Source organism: Balaenoptera ricei, chromosome 6 (genome assembly GCF_028023285.1).
Source record: "Balaenoptera ricei isolate mBalRic1 chromosome 6, mBalRic1.hap2, whole genome shotgun sequence".
NCBI lineage: Eukaryota > Metazoa > Chordata > Mammalia > Artiodactyla > Balaenopteridae > Balaenoptera > Balaenoptera ricei.
In genome coordinates, this window is record NC_082644.1 from 33,742,513 (window position 1) to 33,760,972 (window position 18,460).

General features: G+C 36.8%; 1 long non-coding RNA gene across 1 annotated transcript in view; it reads right to left on the minus strand.

Annotated features, from left to right (window-relative positions):
* The window catches only part of LOC132367722 (uncharacterized), a 46,637-nt gene that overhangs the window by 13,226 nt on the left and 14,951 nt on the right, over positions 1 to 18,460 (minus strand). Inside the window, exon 2 of the long non-coding RNA XR_009503844.1 lies at positions 2,389 to 2,874. This is a non-coding gene — a long non-coding RNA (uncharacterized LOC132367722). The remainder of the gene's footprint in view (positions 1 to 2,388; positions 2,875 to 18,460) is intronic.

Here is an 18,460-nt window from a genome sequence, read left to right on the forward strand (position 1 = left end):
AGGACTTCCCTGACAGTCCAGTGGTTAAGATTTTGCACTTCTACTGCAGGGGGCATGGGTTCAATCCCTGGTCAGGGAACTAAGTTCCACATGCCTTGTGGCCAAAAAACCAAAACATAAAATAGAAGCAATATTGTAACAAATTCAATAAAGACTTTAAAAAATGGTCCACATCAAAAAAAAAAAAAAGTCTTAAAAAAAATAGTGATGCTCTTGTTTATGCTCTTGGGCATGCACCTGGCCCAATATTACTCACATCAAGCTCCCACAGATATTTCCTCCACTGGGCTCAAAGTTGTGGCTGAACCTACCCTTGTGGTTCTTATAATTGCAAGACATACTTTAGCACAAACCATCAGGGACCTTTGAGGGAAAAGATTTATTATTCATAGGTACTAGAGGGTACATGGCATGCCTAAGGGCCATAAAGTGAGATTTCAGGTAGCAGAGAGAGAGCGAGGGAGAGAGAAAGCATAAGCAGACCTGGGATTTGCCTTTATTAGGGTCCAACGGTGGGGTGTCTAGAGTTTTGCAGGTTCACTCTTTATTGGCTAATTGAAAGCACAAGAGTGGGAATTAGGGTATAAGAAAGGAGAAGAGGGGGTCAATCAAGCCATCAGTTACCTAGGTTACCCAGGGTCTGAAAGTGGGTGGGGGAAGCTTAAGTTCTTATCTGGCTTTTTCACTAGTAACTGTGTCATACAAATGGCAGTATGTTTATTCAAGAAGGATATATTTTAAAATAGATGCCTTGGCAATCAAAAGCTTAATATCAGGCACTTACATTACAGTATTTGGGGTAAATTAAATCCTAGAATAGTAAGAAGTGGATACTTAACATTTTTAAAGATGCTCCTTTTATAATCCTTACTGTTGGAAGTTTAGAAAAACATATTTAAAGTGAAAGAGTAAGGTATATGGTAGGGTACGGAACATAAAATTTCTTATTTTCTCATTTTTTCAAAGGTAGACACCAAGAATATGACTTAAATCTGATAAATTAAATAATATAACTATACATAACATTAAAAGATAAAAACTAAGGAACAATATGAAGGCAACTAAATTTGGAGATTAAAGTATGGATAGGAAAAGAGAGTAAATGTACTAATTTTTTCATTGGTTAGATAATGTCTAAATAAGCTGTCTAATAAACTTGCTCCAATGATGGTAATGTTCTATACCTGCACTGTCCAATATGGTAGCTACTTGCTACCTGTAGCTACTGAGCATTTTAAACGTGGCTAGTGTGACTGAGGAAATGAATTTTTAATTGCATTTAATAATTTAAATGTAAAGATGTTCAATGTAGCTAGTGGCTACATCAGCAGATAGCAAAAATCTACACAAATAGATACTCTTTGGAATTATATAAGATTCTAGTTTACAACTTTTAAGAACTGTAAAAGGTATGAAATTTTACCCTATACACAAACTAGTTTAATGGATGTTGGCAGAAGATAAAAGACTCCAGGTCAAAGACAAAAGACTTCATTGCAATGAAGCAATAAAAATATCCAGAGTACCATCAAGTTTTTGTTATTTGGATGGAATGCAGAGCTTGTTAGATATTCTGAGTACAAGATTATGTTTGGAAATGAAAAATTTAAGAGGGACAAATAGCTTGTCTAGACTAGAACAGATAACAAAGTGGACTTTGGAGTGGTGGCATGACAGCTAATGTGCATGCAGTTGGTATAAAACTTTTTCTAGAATGCTGTCTCTTAATTCTTCCATTTGTTGGTACTTAAAGCAGTGAGCTCAGGGCCATATTAGGTCTTTATCATAGGCCTGACATTGTTCTGTGGAATGTGGGTAGTAGCAGGATAATAAAAATCAAGTATACACAAAAACTTTTATGATAAACATAAAGAGTATGTATAAGATTCTCAGAGTCAATAAAAACTAGATAGCTTGATTGTAAAACATGATTTTCAAAGATGTACAACGTACAATGATTTTTCAAAGATTTAATATACATATACTTTGTGAAATAATTACCACAATCAAGTTAATTAACATATCCATCACTTCTAATGTATACAATTTTTATTCATCAGCAATAACTCAATAACCTTCAAAAAATAAAGACGCTCAGAGCTGAAGTTATATCCCCTGAAAAAATAAAGTGTGTATGTATATATGTGTGTGATATGCTATATGTGGTTACGTAATAGAAAGTTCCATTTACTAAGTACCTATTTTGTGTCAGGTTCTTATACTCACATCTAATACTACCTGACAAAAGTGCAGGATATGTATCCTCATCCGCAGTTTAATAGACACTGAAGTTCAGAGACATTCAATACTTCTAAGTTACGTGACTAGTAAGTGGCAAACTGGAAATTTATATTTTTCTATATAATATGAAAACATTCAATAACTTACCTCAAGTCATCAAGTAAGTGGTTGATAGGGAGGATTATAATTCCTGGTTATGACTGTGGGTTCAATGTACAGAGTCAAGAATTTGTAATCTGAGAATGTGTGTGAAACAAAAATTCATTTTCCACAGTGGGACAGGTATAATCAGGTGGGCATATCTTTTGAAAGACTGTCGCCACATGTAACTTGAAACATCAGTATCAAAATAAATTTTTGAAAGTCTGGGAAACATAACAAAACTAGATATCTTGTGAAGTAGATGGATAAAAGAGTTAAAGACCAGTCAGGAGAATGACTGGAATGGCAAAAATGAGTGAACAAATTAAAAAGAGGGAAATTAAAATTTGATGATGAGGAAGATCACTGTTGAACAACACTGATATAATAAATAAAGATATCAGAGCCAAGATAGAGCAAAAAACCCAGTCCAGGTGGAAAGATGACTTTTACTTCCACCAGTTTTATACTTCCTCTTCTGCATTTGTGTATCTGTGAATAAAAACCAAGAAAATTAGAGCTTGTGCTGTAAGTCTAGTCTCTTAAATATAGGTAATTTTTCCCATTTTAACTTTATTTTGAGGATGTATAGAATGGAAAAGAGAGAAATGAAACTTGTAAGCATATAGACTAATAAGTATCCTATCACTATAATCTGTATGTGACAATTTGAGAATATAGACCCTATTATTCCTTCCCAATAATACCCTTATCCTGATCATGCATTGATTTTCCTTTTTATTCTACTTACTGTTCATAATCTTTGTTTAATTCATCCTATTGTCTGATTTGCCAGTTCCCACAATTAACCAATCCTAAAACCCATTGTTCTCTACTCATTGACCCCCCCTTCCCTTATTTTCCTTCATTACTAGGCTTCAAAACTTATTATTTCTAAAATGCTAAATACCTATGGTTATTCAGTGCCAGTTTCTTCTCCACTTTTCAAACACAGAAAATTTTTCCAGACAGATTTTTTCCAAACAAAGAGAGTATAGAAAATATACACTTATAATTATGTTGTTATCCGGATGCTAGACCAGAAATCAAAGTGTCTATTTAACAATAGGGCCTAGATATATAAGCCCAACTCCATAAGAAAGATGTTAAGATTCCTAAGAAATTTTAATATTTTCCTCATTTTTAAAAGACTATCAACCTGATAATCTCTTACAAAAGAGCAAAGAATAAAGAAAATACTTGTGACAAGTTTTATTCACCACCAAAAAAACTTTCTACAGAGCAAGAGAAAGTTTCTAAGGAAACATGAAATCTGGGCATAAATATATTTTCTTCAAGAAAAATGGCCCATAAATATGACACTACACCATCAATATTTGAAAAAGTGAAATGGCTCCTCAATATTAGCGATCAGAGGACTCATATTGGAAACATATCCTATAAGGATAGTCAAAATGTTAAAGCCTTTAGAACCGTTGAATGATGCCAGTGAAAATGGGGGAGTGGAGGGCCTCAAGGGCCAATCCCTTCATAGAAACACCAAAAAATTTAAATAAATTAATTAATAGCAAAAACTCAGAATCAACTTTATCAAAACTCTGGAAGATAGTCAACAATGCAACCACACAAATGCTAAGCCAAAAAAGAGACAACTTAAACATGGTGTTTAAGTAATCTCTGTCAAACCACTAGATGAATACAAGCTAAGAAACACATTTCGGAGGCTATGCAAGACACAGAATGTAGTCTTAAAAATTAATTTATAAAAGCCATTAAACAACAACAACAAAACAATTACAACCTACAGGAAGCAACAGTAACAAACCCTGAGGATAGGAAATAATTTTATTCCAGAGTGTCCACATTATAGTATTTTAAATGTCCTATTTACAACAAAAATGATGAGGCATGCAAAGAAACAAGAAAGGATGGCCCGTTTACAAGAAAAGAGAAATTAAGAGAAAGTGTCCCTGTGGAAGAACAGACGTTGGACTTACTAGACTTTAAACCAAATGTCTTAATAGGGTAAAAGAGCTAAAGGAAGCCATGGACAAAAGAATAAATAAAACTGGGAACAAACTGTATGAAGAAATTACAGAATATAAATATGGAGATAGAAACTATAAAAGGAACCAAATAGAAATTCTGGACATGAAAAGTACAATAATCAAAAATGAACAAGCCACTAGAGGCTTTCAAACAACAGATGTGAGCAGGCAGAATCAAGAATAAACACACTTGAAGACAGGACATTTTCAATTCTACAGTCTGAGGACCAGAAAGAAAAAAGAACGAACAAAAGTGAGTAGTACCTAAGAAACCTGTGGAACACCATCACACATATAAACATACACATAATGGGAGTGCCAGAAAGAGAAGAGAAAAAGAAAGAGGGATAAAGAATATTTGAATAATGGCTGAGACATTCCAAATTTGGTAAAAGACATGAAACTACACATACAAGATGCTCAATCAAGTCCCAAGTAAGATAAACACAAAGAGATACACACCAAGACACATTATACTCAAACTGTCAAAAGCCAAAGCCATAGCCAAAGAGAGAATCTAGAAAGCAGCAAGAGAGAAGTAACTTGTCAAGTACAGGGGATCCTCAATAAAATTAGCAACAAATTTCCCATCAGAAACCATGGAAGCCAGAGAGCAGTGCGAAGACATATGTAAAGTGCTCAAAGAAGTAAACCATCAATCAAGAATTCTATATCCAACAAAATTGTTCTTCAGAAATGAGGGAGAAATAATATATTCCAGGATAAACAGAAGAATAGGGAGTTTGCTTTCACTACACCAGTCCTAAAAAATGTTAAAAGGAGTCCTTCAGGTTGAAATAAAAGGACACTAGACATTAACTCAAAGCCAAATGATGAAATAAAGAATACTGATAAAGATAATTAAATAAGTAAATATAAAAGCCAGTGTTGTTGTATTTTGGGTTGTAACTTTTTTTTGTATATGATTTAAAAGACAAATGCATAAAACAGTAATTACAAATCTACGTCAATGGGCACAATGTATAAAGATGTATGTTGCAACAATAAAACATAAAGTGGAAGGGACTGAGCTGTAAAGGAGTTCAATTGTATACTACTGAGACTAATTTCTATATTATTGAACTAAGTTGGTATTAATTCAAAATATATTGTTAAAATTTAAGATATTAACTGTAATCACCAGAATAACCACTAAGAATATAAGTGTAAAATACACAGAAAAAGGCAATGAGAACAGAATCAAAACAGTACACTAAATAAGACTGATTAAGCTCAAAAGAAGATCTAATGGAGGAAGTGAGGAACAAAAAAGATATAGAAAACAAATAAAATGGCAGACTGATTTGCTTATCAGTAATTACATTAAATGTAAATGAATCAAAATCTCTAGTTCTTTATCTGGTAGAAAAGATAAAGAAAACAAGATCCAACTATATGTTGTATATACTCTTCTAGTTACTCATTTTAGATCTAAGGACATATATAACTTGAAAATGAAAGGATAGAAAAAAAAAAACTCCATGCAAATATTAATCAAAAGAGATCAAATGTGGCTATACAAACAGAAAAGATAGACTTTAGGTCAAAAAGTGTTACAAGAGACAAAGAAGAACATTATATAATGGTAAAAGAGTCAATTCACCAAGAATATGTCAAAATTATAAATACATATGCACCAAATATTATGAAGCAAACACTGACAGAATTGATTGGGAAAATGACAGCTCTACACTAATATTAGGAGACTTAAACACTGTATTAAACAACCAGACAAAAGATCAACAAGGAAATAGAGGATTTGAACAACATTATAGACCAATTGGATCCAACAAACATATACAGAATATACCATCCAACAACAGCAGAATACACATTTTTGCAAGTGTACATGGAACATTTTCCATGATATACCATGTTAGGACACAAAACAAGTCTTAATAAATTTTGAAAGACAAATCATACAAAGTATCTTTTCTGATCACAAAGGAAAGAAACAAGAAATCAATATCAAAAGGAAAATTGGAAAATTCTCAAATATGTAGGAATTAAACACACTCTTTAACAACAAATTGGTCAAAGAAGATATCACAAGAGAAATTGTAAAATATCTTGAGACATATGAAAATGAAAACAACATACTAAAACTTATGAAATGCTGCAAAAGCAGTACTAAGAGAGAAATTTATAGTTGAAAAGCCTTACATAAAGAAAAGTCTCAAATTAACAACCAAACTTCACACCTGAAGTAACCAGAAAAAGAAGCAAAAGTCAAAGCGAATGCTAGCAGAAGGAAGGAAATAATAAAGATTAGAGCAGGGATAAACAACAGAGAATAGAAAAAATGAGTAAAAACTAGAGTTGGTTCTTCTTAAAGTTCAACAAAATCAACAAAATTTTAACTATATTGATTAAGAGAAAAAGACTCAGATAACTAAAATCAGAAGATACCAAATTTACAGAAATTAAAAGAATTGTGAGAGTACTATGAACAATTGTATGCTAACAAATTGAAAAACCTAGATGAAATGGACAAATTCCTAGAAACAGACATCTACCAAGATAGAATCATGAAGAAACAGAAAATCTGAAGAGACCTATAAGTATTATAAAAATATTGAATCAGTAATCAGACTAAATCAAATTAAATCAAGTTGAATTAGTAATCAAGTCAAAAACTTCCAAACAAAGAAAAGCCCAGGACCAGATGGCTACACTAGTGATTTTTACTAAACATTTAAAGAAAAAGTTACACTAACCCGTCTCAAACTCTTCCTAAAAAATTAAAGAGGAGGGAACATTTCCTAACTCATTTTAAGAGGTCAGCATTGCCCTCATATCAAAGCCAGACAAAGACAGTATAAGGAAAGTACAGACCAACATTCCATATGCATGTTGATGCACAAATTCGTAAGAAAATACTATCAAACCAAATTGAGCAACTTATTAAAAGTATTATGCACCATGACCAAATGGGATTTAATTCTATAATGCAAGGATGGTTCAAGATATAAAAATCAATGTAATACACCACATTAACAGAAGGACAAGGAAAAAAAATCACATGATCATCTCAATTGCTATAGAAAAAGCATTTGATAATATTTAACATCCTTTAATAATATAAAAACTCAACAAACTAGAACTAGAAGGGAACTACATCAAGAAAACAAAAGCCATATATGAAAACCCACAGCCAATATCATACTCAATGGTGAAAGACTGAAAGCTTTTCCTCTACAATAAGAAACATGACAAGGATATCCTTGCCACTTCCATTAAATTGGCAATACTTCTATTAAACAGTACTGTGAGTCCTAGCCAGAGTAATTAGGCAACAAAAATAAATAAAAATCATCCAAAGTGGAAAGGAAGTAGTTAAGTTATCACTGTTCACAGGCAACATGAACTTATAAGTGGAAAATCCTAAAAATTCCACATTAAACTAGTTAGGACTAATAAACAAATTCAGCAAATTCAGTATGAAGAATACAAAATTAACATGCAGAAATCAGTTGTGTTTCAATACACTGGCAATGAACAATTAAAATGGAAATTTAAAAAATTAAATTTAAAAAGTAATTCCACTTACAGTAGCATCAAAAAAATAAAATAAAAATATGTAGGAATAAACAACCAAGGAGGTGAAAACTTGTAGACTGAAAACTACAAGGTGGCTGAAAGATGTTAAAGAAGACACAAATAAATAGAAAGATAGCCCATGTTCATAGACTTGAAGACTTATTACAGGCATACCTCAGAAACATTGCAGGTTTAGTTCCTGACCACCATAATAAAGTGAACACTGCAATAAAGTGAGGCATATGGATTTTTTTGGTTTCCCAGTGCATAAAAAACTATGTTTATACTGTACAGCAAGTGTGAAATAGCATTATGTCTAAAATATATACATACTTTAATTTAAAAAATTTTATTGCTAAAAACTGCTAACCATCATCTGAGCCTTCAGCAAGTTGTAGAAGTAACATCAAAGATCACTGATCACAGATGACCACAACAAATACAATAATAATGAAAAAGTTTGAAATATTGTGAGAATAACCAAAATGTGACAGAGACATGAAGTGAGCAAATGCTGTTTAAAAATGGTGCTAATAGACTTGCTCAATGCAGGATTGCCAAAGTGCAGTAAAACAAGACATGTCTGTATTGTTAAGATGACAATACTACTCAAAGCTATCTACAGATTCAATACAATCCCTATCAAATTCCCAATTGAGACAGGAGATAGATGGGCCACCAGGCTGAGCAGCTGGAATCTGTCCCCTGTGGACAGATACTCCAAGATAAAGATAATGGCAGGAGCAAGGAAGAGCTGAGTCCCGCTTGGATAAAAGATAAAGAAACCACATATTTCTCATATTTCTCATTCTTGAGGTCAAGGAAACCTCCCCGACTACATATGTGCAGAAAGACCCCCTTGGGGGGTCAAGAAGGGTGGGAGTGCCACCCCATAATAGGTGGTGTCAACCTCCCCATAGGCCTCTGTGCTGGAATCCATCTTGGCAAAAAGATGCGCATGCATGTTGGATAGGGCCCTAGGAAAAGAAATGAGATAAATGGCCAAAGGTAAACAAAGACCCAGAAGAACTGCCCCACATAAGTGATTTGAATCACTTTTCTGGTGCGCTCCTCCTCATTAGGGAGGACGCCCACACCATTTCTCTCCAGGTATGTATCTCTGCCTTGCTTCTGTTTTAAATAAACAAACTGTTTCTCTGTGTGTTCTCCCACATGTTGTGCTGTGTCTCTAACAATAAACATTTTTTTCTGTTTTTACAGTTTTTGCCTCCTTGAGAAATTCATTTTTCAATGGGGGCAAGAATCAGGGCAACTTTGCTTCTAGCCTCTAGCCCCTGGTGGACTGGTGGCTAGGATTCCTGGTTTTCACCCAGGCTACCCCAGGTTCAATTCCTGGGCAGGGAACTAAGATTTCGCTTTAAGCCGCCACTCACTGCTGTCTCCTCAAGATCACAATGACTTTTTTTTGCAGAAATAGAAAAATTAATCCTAAAATTCATATGAAATCTCCTAGGTTCATCTCCTAGAATTCATATGAACCCTGAATAGCCAAAATGATCTTGAAAAACAACAAGTTGGAGATCTCACACTTGCTGATTTCTAAACTTATTACAAAGCTATTGTAATCAAAATAGTGTGGTTCTGTCATAAAGTCAGACAAATAGACCAATGGAATGGAATGGATATCCCAGCAATAAACCCTTGCACACATGGTCAAATATTTTTGACAAGGAAGCCAAGGGCATTTAATGGGGCAAGAACAGTCTTTTCAACGGATGGTGTTGTGAAAACTGGATATTCACATACAAAAATAAAAATGAAATTGGTCCCTTATCTTATATACAAACATTAACTCAAAATGAATCAGAGACTTAAATTTAAGTTCAAAAGCTATACAACTCTTAGTACAAAACAGGGGGAAATCTTCATGACATTGGCATTGGCAACGATTTTTGAATATGATACCAAATGCACAGGCAGCAAAAGAAAAAATAGATAATTGGAATTCATAAAAATCAAAAAGTTTTGTACATAAAGCATTATCAACAGTAAAAAGGCAACCCATGGAATCAGAGAATATATTTGCAAATCATGTATTTGATAACGGATTGATAGCCAGACATATAAGGAATTCTCAAAACTCATTAACAGAAAACAATCTGATTCAAAATGGGCAAAAGACTTGAATAGCCGTTTCTCCAATGGTGATATACAAATGGTCAATAAGCAAGTGAAAAGATTTTCCATATCATTAGTCTTAAGGAATACAAATTAAAACCAAGAGATAATACTTCATACTCATTAGTATGGTAATTATTCAAAAACAAAACAAAACCAAAAAAAAACACTGGAAAATAACAAGTGTTGATGAGGATGTGGAGAAATTGGAATGTTTGTACATTGCTGCAAAGGTGTAGCTACTGTAGGAAAAAATATAGTCGGTCCTCAAAAAATTAAACAGCATTACCACATGATCCAGAAATTCCACTTCTGGGCATATACCTAAAAGAACTGAAAGCAAGAACTCGAATATTTATATACTCATGTTCACAGCAGCATTATTCACAACAGCCAAAATGTGGAAGCAAACCAAGTGTCCATTAACTGATAAATGGCTAAACAAAATATGATATACACATACAATGGAGTATATTCAGAATGAAATTCTGATACCTGCTACCACATGGATGAATCTTAAAGACACTATGCTAGGTGAAATAACCAATCATAAAAGGACAAATATTGTATGATTTCACTTATACAAGGTACCTAGAGTCGTCAAATTCATAGAATAAAAAGTAGAGTGGTGATGTCCTGGGCCTGGGTTGCTCTTCTCCACCTGAAGCTCTATACTCATTAAATAATAACTCCCCATTTTTTCACTCACCTTCCATGGAAGTCACAGTCACTTGACCGAAAGCAAGAGAGCAACATCTAAATGCAGAGGCACAGGGCCAGATCTGGGGCTCCCCCCCTGGTTTCTGCTTCTAAGGACAAGTTCTGGGGACTGGAGGTAAGTGGGGAGAGCCCAGAGAACCAGGTATGATCTGATGGGCTTGTAGTCCTTGGCCTTTTCCAGTTCCACTTTTCTCCTTCACCCTCTATAGTCCCATTCTCACCAATTTCCCTCTACCCACACTGATTCCTCCAACACACACGCATGCACGTACACATGCATATAAACACCCTCCTCTTCCCCACTTTCCCAGTGGGATCTCAGGGCTCTGGGCAGTTGCAGGAGGGGTTGGAGGTAGAGGGAGTCTAGAGGTCTCTCATTTTTCCCCCCACAGTTTCCTTCCATGATGGTGGGGTTTTAAAAGAAGCCTCACTTAGAGGGGGAGGCAGAGAAAGGGATGTGTTGGGAGGGGGGAAATGCATGAAGAGCTCTGGGATAAGGGCAGGGAGTAGACTCTCCTCTTTTCGCCCATGTCAGGCAATTTAGAGAAAGTGCCAAACAACTAAGTGATGCACCTTTTCAGGTCTCTGCCTGACAAACCCCTTCACATGCCCCAGTTATCCTGGAGATCTGATCCCTGCAGGATTTTTTTCCTACGTCCTCCTGGGTTGGTTGGAAGACAGGGTGTAGGGTACATATCTCTTCCATTATATAAATGCTAAATAACTCAGAATGATTCTCCAAAGAGCTAAGGCCAACTTATATCCCACCAGACTTCTAAATAGCCCCCTTTCTGGTGGTACACAATAGGATTTTGGTATTCTTTCTCACTAGTTCTTGCTCTTGCTCTCCATTTCTTTGATTATCCTTGTCTTGGTCTAGTTAAACTGGGAGAGATGAACATTTTCATATATTGAACTTTTTAAAAAATAAGAAATAGTGACTTTATAAAGGAAAGAAGTGCACATTGCTTTGCATTCTTTATTACTGAAATTTGCTTAACAATCTAGCTGAGACAAAAGAGGAAGTAGTTCAATAGTCTGACTTGTTCTCTCTGAGTAAATCAAAGGAAAATCGTTAAAGGCCTCAAGTGTCTAAGCTTGACGTTTATATTTTCTATAACTGTAACAAAATCTCCCATATAGGGCTCTTGCTTTTCCTGCTTGGGGGCTTACTCCTCCATTCTTCACATGGTTTTCTTCTTCACATGGTTTCCTCCATGTCATCCTTCAAATCTCAGTTTAAGTGCCACCTCTTCAGAGAAACCTTCTCCGACTACCTTGAGAATTCCTGTCCTTGCCTTCTGCTCCCAACATAGTCCTTATCTCCACCTCTAGACTCTAAGCTCCAGGAAGGCAAGCTATGTCCTGTTTATCACCAGGAATCAACTTTTTAGTAGTATCTGGCAGATGTAGATAGTTTTTCTTTACTGAGGAAATATTTGTAAATACACATCATCAGTGAAACAGATACAAGATCCCTGTCCTCAGGAAGCTGACTTTCTGTTGCAATAGACACACTTAGGAAACTTTATGAAGTGAAAGAACTAAGGGAAAAAGAAAGATAAGAGTAACTGAGGGGTGTAATGCTACTATGAACGTTCGCCAACTCAATTAGCTTTACTTCTATGAAAATATATTTCCTGAAATAACTAGAAGCCTGGAGGTAAGTCACTCAGGATTTGGTCATTCAATGAACTAATGACAACAAGACTCTTATATCTACTCATCATGTTGGCTTAACCTTTGAGCTCTTCTTATGGTTATAAGAGACTACACTACAGTCTATAATAATGACTAAAGGGAGCAAAGGACAGTTTATTTCTTTTGAGTATTTTTCTGTAATAAAGAGTCTGACACCATTTTTTAATGTTTGCTGACAGCTTTTAAGCTTCACCTCTCCCTCTACCCTTTGTGCCCACATCTAGGTAAGCTGATAAGAAAGCCTGAGTGATCCTTCTTTTGGTACTGGCAGCAAAATGTCCCCTACTGAGGCTTGGAAACTTTCACCCCAACCCACTCTCTAACCGCCAATAATAACCCAGGCTGGTCTCCTTTCCTTGCTCTCTCAAGCCATTTTAGATCTTGAGAGGCCTGTTCTTTTCTCCCCAAGGACCTCAATTATGTAAGTAATAAAACTTTTCATACAATCTTGGTGTGTCTGTGGCATCATTGATCTTTACATCCAAATCAGTATTTGGATGGGGGACCATCTGTCTCTGCAGACCATACCACTGTCTGTGAGGAAAAGATTTCTGAGAACTCTCTAGAGCCTGTTGCTCATAGTTGATTGCTCGAATCAAGTCACATTTTTACATGTAAGCAAATATTTGTTAAGGGAAAGGAGGTCAACATGATTGGCTTTAGACCAATGACTATTAAAGCCTTAGGCCAGGTCTTGATCCCCAAACCTTGTGCAAAATGAAGCAATAGCTTCCTCCAGTGGAACAGTCATTCCCAGATAGTTCCATGTTCAAAATTAGATTGGCCCCTTTGGATTGAGCAAGCTGTGAGCATTCTTGGACAATTAAGGCAGAAGGAGATTGTTTTGGGAAGAGATATCCTGGGCTCTCTTTCCTCAGATAATTGTAGCTTAAGTGATGGAGAATAAATATGCTGCTATTCATTCCCAAGCTGTGGAATGGTCACATGGGTCTATTGAGAAATATTCATGTATATAGATACAAATGTGTGGTGTTAATAAAACAAAAACTTAACTTTTGACAGATGGCTTTATGATTATTTTATCAATCTGTCTAAAAGTCCGTCACACTGTATACAGGCATTGAAACACACGTTTAACTGACTCTAAATTCAGGGTTTATTTCCAAATCTTACCTAGACAAGGAAGGCATCTAACCCAGATAGTTCTAGTGGCAGAATTCCCCATCTTATAAAGAGCTATCAGATTTCTAGAAAAATATCCATAAGTGAGAGACCAAGATTAACGAATGTACTAAGAAAATATGAATGTATATGTTGTATTTATGTATTTATAAATGTATAGGGAAGGCATAATGTTAAGTCTGTACCTGAACAAAACAACTATTTGGGATGCACAGAAACAATAACATCACAATTTTAAAATGGGAAAAAAAGAAAAGATAACATTTCCCCGTGGTCATATAATTTTAATCAGAAACTATACAATTCAAATGCGCAAGGACTTGCAAAAAAATTCAGATCTAAAAATACTATGAATAAATAAATAACTGCCCAGTTTTACCTCCTGAATAGGAGGTCCTAGTCTATGAAAACAGGGACAACTAGTAACCCACCCCAGAACAAAAAGAAATAATATTTGAGGTAGATAACTAATCATCCACCATTGACTACGCAAGTACAAGTTTTAGAATTCAACTTAATTCACTAAAGTTTTAAAAGTATGTATTTTAACTTAAAATTTCAATAAAAGTTGAAATAAGTAAATAATAATTTCAATAAAAGTTATCTAATATACACTAAAGTAGAAATATCTGTATTTATGAGTCAGGAATTTTTCATTGACTTTCCTTTACATTTAACATGTATATTGATGATATAAATTGTGACACAGTGTGGATTCAGATCTTTGGGGGGGGGGGTATGTGTGTGTGTGTGTCCAAAAATCGTTAAAATAAAAGTGTAAATGAAAAGGTATGAAAAAGGAGTCCAACTGCAAGTTGATCCTATAGAAAGAATATACAAAATGTGATTCTGAGACAAGTTGGGGTCAATTCTTGGCACTTTACTCTGTTGCAGTTACCTTTTTTAAAACTTTTAAAAATTTATTTAAAGGAAAACTAGTAGACAATCATTCTGCTTCAATTCACATTTTAGCTTATGTTTGAAAACAATTTTTGCCATTTTGCTGCAAGAGTATTTTTCTATTTGCTAGTTCTAGGGTATCGTTCCAATTCTAAAGCACTAACATTAGCATAAAACAATGGCAAAATATTCAATCATTTTTTTTCCCTCCTGAAAACTGCTATGCTATCTACACTGAAAATAGAACATCCAACTAGGCTTTTTCTGTAAAAAGGATAAAAACACATCACAAGGGATCATAACATACACATCCTAAAGCACACAACCTACCTGAGGTAACTATTAGTGTACATATTTAAAATAATTTGCCTTATTAAAATTTCCATGGTCAGAGAATGTGTTTCAGACAAACCATTATTTTCTTCTTACATTTCACTATTTTACAAATTATGCCAAAAAAATTGTTAATATCACAAATGCCTATTTTCAAAAGCCAACTTCTCAGCATTTTTATTGATCACATTTGGAAAGCCTTATGCTACTATTTAAAAGTCATCATAAGCTAATTCATTTGGTCAAATAATTCTACATCATTAGTTTGAAATAACAATTAAATGGCTACAGCATCAAGAGATTGAATTTTAATTGTAAACTACAGAAATGACAAAGCACTTCATACTACTTTTTAAAAAATACTGAAAACTAACAAAAGAGATCCTGAGAATTACATCAGCACCCCCAAGGTAAGCATAGAGCATCATGTATGGAGTTTGACTAAATTTCAAAAGATCTGTTCATACAGCTTAAAAACAATGCAATTCAAAATACAATAAACAAAAATAAACTTCTGGTTTCCATCTGATAAAGCCTGAAAGTCATCACTCCCATCCTCACAACAAGAATAAAGCTGAACAAACTGAAACCCAACAACTCTTCTTAGATTCACCAGAAAAATGAGATCATAAGACAAACTATTGCGGGGAGGAGAGAAGATGGCAGAAGAGTAAGACGCGGAGATCACCTTCCTTCCCACAGATACAGTAGAAATACATCTACACGTGGAACTGCTCCTACAGAACACCCACTGAACGCTGGCAGAAAACGTCAGACCTCCCAAAAGGCAAGAAACTCCCCCCGTACTTGGGTAGGGCAAAAGAAAAAAGAAATAACAGAGACAAAAGAATAGGGACTGCACCTGCACCAGTGGGAGGGAGCTGTGAAGGAGGAAAGGTTTCCACACACTAGGAAGCCCCTTTGCGGGGAGAGACTGCGGGTGGCAGAGGGGGGAAGCTTCAGAGCCACAGAAGAGAGCGCAGCCACAGGGGTGCGGAGGGCAAAGCGGAGAGATTCCCGTATGGAGGCTCGGCGCAAACCAGCACTCACCAGCCCGAGAGGCTTGTCTGCTCAGCCGCCGGGGCGGGCGGGGCTGGGAGCTGAGGCTCCAGCTTCGGTCGGATCGCAGGGAGAGGACTGGGGTTGGCGGCGTGAACACAGCCTGAAGGGGTTAGTACACCACAGCTAGCCGGGAGGGAGTCCGGGAAAAAGTCTGCAGCTGCCGAAGAGGCAAGAGACTTTTTCTTCCCTGTTTCCTGGTGCGCGAGGAGAGGGGATTCAGAGCGCCGCCTAAACGAACTCCAGAGACTGGCGCGAGCCACGGCTATCAGCGCGGACCCCAGAGACGGGCGTGAGACGCTGGGGCTGCTGCTGCCGCCTCCAAAAAGCCTGTGTGCGAGCACAGGGCACTCTCCACACCGCCCCTCCCGGGAGCCCGTGCAGCCCGACACTGCCAGCGTCCCGTGATCCAGGGACAACTTCCCCGGGAGAACGCACTGCGCACCTCAGGCTGGTGCAACGTCACGCCGGCCTCTGACGCCGCAGGCTCACCCTGCCTCCTCCGTACCCCTCCCTCCCCGCGGCCTGGGTGAGCCAGAGCCCCCGAAGCAGCTGCTCCTTTAACCCCGTCCTGTCTGGGCGGGGAACAGACGCCCTCAGGCGACCTACACGCAGAGGCGGGTCCAAATCCAAAGCTGATCCCCAGGAGCTGTGCGAACAGAGACGAGGAGGGGAAATCTCTCCCAGCAGCCTCAGAAGCAGCGGATTAAAACTCCACAAACAACTTGATGTGCCTGCATCTGTTGAATACCTGAATAGACAATGAATCATCCCAAATTCAGGAGGTGGACTTTGGGAGCAGGATATATTAATTTTTCCCCTTTTCCTTTTTTTTTGTGAGTGTATATGTATATGCTTCTGGGGGAGATTTTGTCTGTATAGCTTTGCTTTATAATAGCTTTATTTTACTTCACTATATTATAGCCTCTTTCTTTCTTTCTTTCTTTCTTTCTATTTTTTCTCCCTTTTACTCTGAGCCGTGTGGACGAAAGGCTCTTGGTGCTTCAGCCAGGCATCAGGGCCGTACCTCGGAGGTGGGAGAGCCAACTTCAGGACACTGGTCCACAAGAGACCTCCCAGCTCCACGTAATACCAAACGGCAAAAATCTCTCAGAGATCTCCATCTCAACATCAAGACCCAGTATCACTCAATGACCAGCAAGCTACAGTGCTGGACACCCTATGCCAAACAACTAGCAAGACAGGAACACAGCCCCATCCATTAGCAGAGAGGCTGCCTAAAATCATAATAAGGCCACAGACACCCCAAAATACACCACCAGACGTGGACGTGCCCACTAGAAAGACAAGATCCAGTCTCATCCACCAGAGCTCAGGCACTAATTCCCTCCACCAGGAAGCCTACACAACCCACTGAACCAACCTTAGCCACTGGGGACAGATACCAAAAACAATGGGAACTACGAACCTGCAACCTGTGATAAGGAGACCCCAAACACAGTAAGATAAGCAAAATGAGACAACAGAAAAACACACAGCAGATGAAGGAGCAGGGTCAAAACACACTAGACTTAACAAATGAAGAGGAAATAGGTAGTCTACCTGAAAAAGAATTCAGAATAATGATAGTAAGGATGATCCAAAATCTTGGAAATAGAATAGACAAAATGCAAGAAACATTTAACAAGGACGTAGAAGAACTAAAGAGGAACCAAGCAATGATGAAAAACAAAATAAATGAAATTAAAAATACTCTAGATGGGATCAATAGCAGAATAACTGAGGCAGAAGAAAGGATAAGTGACCTGGAAGATAAAATGGTGGAAATAACTACTGCAGAGCAGGATAAAGAAAAAAGAATGAAAAGAACTGAGGACAGTCTCAGAGACCTCTGAGACAACATTAAACGCACCAACATTCGAATTATAGGGGTCCCAGAAGAAGAAGAGAAAAAGAAAGGGACTGAGAAAATATTTGAAGAGATTATAGTTGAAAACTTGCCTAATATGGGAAAGGAAATAGTTAATCAAGTCCTGGAAGCACAGAGAGTCCCATACAGGATAAACCCAAGGAGAAACATGCCAAGACACATATTAATCAAACTGTCAAAAATTAAATATAAGGAAAACATATTAAAGGCAGCAAGGGAACAAAAACAAATAACACACAAGGGGATTCCCCATAAGGTTAACAGCTGACCTTTCAGCAGAAACTCTGCAAGCCAGAAGGGAGTGGCAGGATATACTTAAAGTGATGAAGGAGAAAAACCTACAACCAAGATTACTCTACCCAGCAAGGATCTCATTCAGATGTGATGGAGAAATTAAAACCTTTACAGACAAGCAAAAGCTGAGAGAGTTCAGCACCACCAAACCAGCTTTACAACAAATGCTAAAGGAACTTCTCTAGGCAAGAAACACAAGAGAAGGAAAACACCTACAATAACAAACCCAAAGCATTTAAGAAAATGGGAATAGGAACATACATATCGATAATTACCTTGAATGTAAATGGATTAAATGCTCCCACCAAAAGACACAGGCTGGCTGAATGGATACAAAAACAAGACCCAT